Raw genomic sequence first — 4160 nt, 5'->3', positions numbered from 1 at the left:
ATATATACCATCCATCCTAAGTTATCCACATGATGGAGTCTCCCTTTCCGTTTACTTTCAGTCCCCCCCCCCCTCCCCTCCTTCTTCCTCATCCTGTCATGTATCCATACCTTCATACAGCAGCAGTGGATGGTCTGAAAAGCAGGCAATTAAAGGAAATCACTTGAGGTACAAAGGGAAATACAATATGGCAAAGTCCTAGAATGACTTGTTACAGCTAAAGTGAAACACACGCATCAGCGAGCTGCAGAAGCTGCTGTTGTAGCTGTTTTCAGTAGTTTGTAAGATTCCTATATTATTATTAATATTGTAGAGTCATGATAAACTGCGACATTGTTCAGTTTATGGAAACAAGATGCCCTGAACTGTGTGCAGTACACTTACAAACCTTCAGTATCTGTCAAACAGACTTTCCCAGAAAGAAGAGATGATCTATATGAATGTGGGGGGCATCATGATGCTCAGCAGGAACATTTAACGAAAAGGTTCACCAGTAACAGAGAGCTGAGGTGGGGTCGTAGAGGGAGACACACAGGGGAAAGATATTATGTGAGGTGGTGTTTTAAAAACAATGGGAAGTTGGTTCTCGTAGTTCGGATCAAGTGGAGCTGCAGCAGAGGCTGCGACACACAGCTCATGGAGGCATTTCAGGGACTTTAAAACCCTTAGCACCCGACTGCCGCAATTTGCATCGAAAAATTGCGCTCCTTCTCTGAGTCATAACTTAGTCAAATGTAAACACACAGATGTGATACACGTATTTTTAGATCCAGTGTGACACACACTTCCCAAAGATGTTCATCGCAAATAAATGTCCATAGAGCCACTTACAAATTGTAGGAAAAAAGACTCTCCTGTAGTTGTAGTAGCTGTAGCTCCAAAACTTCGAGCATGATTATCCCCCACAGAAAAATCCAGTTGTCTCAGTTTTGTCTGAGGTGGAGCCCATAGTGTCAGACTTTGAAAAACCCGGTTTAGATTATAAAAGGAATAGAAAAGAAGTTTTTGGGAGGCAGGAATGTAACTTTACATGTTGGTAAGCTCATGTATTTTCTTTATGTAATTCTTTATTTACAGCATATCTGTTTATTCCATGCCATAGGGTACTGATTGATTAGTTTATTGATTGATTATCTCTTCCTTTCATATCATGATGTTAATATTTTTTGTAATGATTTTTGTTTTTTTCCCATGACCTTTTTATTTCAGTCAAACACACAAATCAAACACACAATTTTATTTAATTTTTTACATCAGTATACATAATCAACTACAGTTTTGTTACAGTTCAGATTGTACTCTTCTCCCAATGTGCACTACATGCATAAGATCTTGGACTTTATCAAACTTTTTTTATTTTTTGAAGCTGTGTTTGCTTTCAAAGCACCAGTTTTCTCGAGTCTTTGTGGAGCTTTTTGAAAGAGCAGACCAATTAAAGACTGTAACTGAACTGTGTATATTGTAGAAAGAGATGCATGTATGTCCTTTAGGGTTTGATACTATTCACTCAGTAAAAATAAACAAAATTAGCCCTTTCTAAACCTCTCTCTCGTATACCAGGGACACAAGATGTGAATAAAAATCAGTTTTGAACATTTTAATGAAACATTTTAAGATGGTAGCTGGAAGACAATGGAGTACTGTCAGAGAAGTATATCAGGGGATGAATTAATTCCCCTTAAAAAATAAAAATATCATTATTGTGTTAAGTCTTTGGATATGATATTGTCATTGTTGCTGAGCATATTGAACATTGAAATACCATTTGAAATCGTTGTGATCTAAGACTAACTGTAAATGTTGGCTTGTTGGGTGTTGCATGGTTTAACAAGATTCTCTCTTCCTTTTTTACAACTTTATTGTAAAATTTAATGTGATTAAAAAAAGAAAAGATACTGACGCAATATCCAGATGTCAATGGTTGCCAGATACTGCAGATACAGTATTTACAGGGATATTTTTAAAGGCACAGATAGCTGGAAAATTCTGTCTGTGTCTAATGCCTCGAGCCTGTAACAATCAAGTGCTGCATCTTCAAATATTGGTGTCAAGTCTAGTATCCTGTATCTTTTAATAAAGGCAGTTCAAACAACCAGTCGGATGTCTCCTTTGAAGTATTTGTCCTGCACTTACCAATCAAAGAGGAAATTATTAGAATGACACCAACAAAAGCCTGTGAATTTCCTGTGTGTAACCTGAAAGTAACACATAACAGAAGAGAAATTAGAGAAATCAGTCTTCTTTATTGTCTGTTTTATTACATTACATTATTAGCATGGTGTAAAATATGGTAAGAATTACATATTAAACTGCAGTGTACAAGTGTATCAAGTGAAATGTTACACACAGAAATGTGCTGGGTGAAGATTTTTAACATGCCTCATAGCGTTTTGTCGAAGTTTTGTTAATCCTTTGCCAAGGCATTAAAAGAAACAATATCCCGCACTTTAAACTTGACAATACAAATAGTATTAATTGTTTCTCATTATCTGAAACACTGGGGTGTTGGTGCTTCTGTAACAGTTGTGCAAATGATTCCCTGTGCCTCCTCCATGCTACAGTCTGACATAACAGGTTATTATCACCAGAGTTATACAACACTTATAATTGAAATTAGTTTGTTTATTTGCAGATTGGTTTTATATTTGCAAAATATTTTTTATGAGTTTACACATTTTTTTTTTTTTATTTGTGGGTGTTTTATATTTACAGATTATACATTTACTCCCTGATTGTCTGATCTGTTGACGGAAATATAATTGAGACAAATCTACCTCCATAGACAGGAGATGAAAATGTGTTAACAAGACAGGATTGAAGAAAAGAGGAGGAAAGGAGAGCAGAGGTGGAGCAGATATAAGAGAATAAGATATGCATTTCATATTTAACATTTTTACATCTTTAGTTTATGATCAGAAACATTAAGACTCCTTTTGTTTTATATTTTCTTTGAGTTTTGCCTCTTTTCATGTGACAATAGTGAAAATTTGTCAGTCAGAATCTGTTTCAGAATGATGGAGACAGAGAACAATTAGATTCAAAACATGTTTCAGGCATGATTTTTTTTTTCTGGACAACTGTCATGTTTTCATCAAATGATGTAAACTCTTCCAGTGAGTTAGATGACGAGTTAGATGAGAAAATAATGGTACCACTCTCATGTCAGGGTGTTAAAGATGAAGCAACAGCTGGTTAGATTAGCTTTGCACAAAGCCTGAAAACGGGGGAATAGCTAACCGGTCTCTGTTCATCGCAGACAAAAATCCAGCTATATGAACCAATAAAGTTCTTAACACCTTATCTCGTTTTTTGATATAAAAGAGTAAAAACAGCAGGTTGTGTGTATAATGGCCTAAAAGTTGGGCTAGCTTTACCAAAGCCAATCAGCTGCTGGTTGTAGCCTTAGATCTAGTGTACAGACATGAGAGTGGTATCAATTGTCTTGTCGAACTTCTGGCAAGGAAGCAAATAACCATATTTGTGTGTAACTTTAAATGTGTATTTGTGTGAAACAATGCTATTTTGACGAGCCTACTAGAACAGCGTTAGACAACTGGACAGTTAATTTTCAGTAATCGCTTTAAATACTCTGTAGTAGTCAACAGCAGTTACCAGGGATAAATAATATTTTTAATCCTCTTTTGCCATTTTTCATTTGTAGAGTAGTTGAAAATACAATCAGGCAAAGGGATAGTTTTGGGAGTGCGGTTTAAAAAATAGAGCTCTACACATGCCAAGGTTATCACTGAGTGAGTTGGAACTGCTCAGCAACCAAAACAATCTGCTTCATATGATAATTTTGTCCTACAGGACAATACAAATCACACTTGAGAGCCGAATAATCCACATCATCTACTCAAGGACAGTGTCTATCACTGCGCTACTGTCACATGTCTGCTTGTACACTGAAAAAGCTCTTCTCCATCTGTCTTATCCATCTGTGAGTCAGTCCTCCTTGGCGGGTGTGGGTACTGCGGCGGTGGTGTTGTTGCTGCTGAGCGCCTGCTCCAGCAGGGCTCGCTGGGCTGAAGCTGGCAGATAAAGGAAGACGTAGAGAAGCCCCAGCAGCAGCAGAGCCAGCAGCAAAAGAAAGCCCCAGTCTGATGTCATGATGGGCTCGTCACAACGAGCCTGCAGAAAAGACTTGTTCTGCATGGTGC

Source organism: Seriola dumerili, unplaced genomic scaffold, assembly GCF_002260705.1.
Source record: "Seriola dumerili isolate Sdu_G_001 unplaced genomic scaffold, Sdu_1.0 BDQW01000260.1, whole genome shotgun sequence".
Taxonomy (NCBI): domain Eukaryota; kingdom Metazoa; phylum Chordata; class Actinopteri; order Carangiformes; family Carangidae; genus Seriola; species Seriola dumerili.
The sequence above is the reverse complement of the archived record's forward strand: the minus strand, read 5'-3'. Positions refer to the sequence as shown.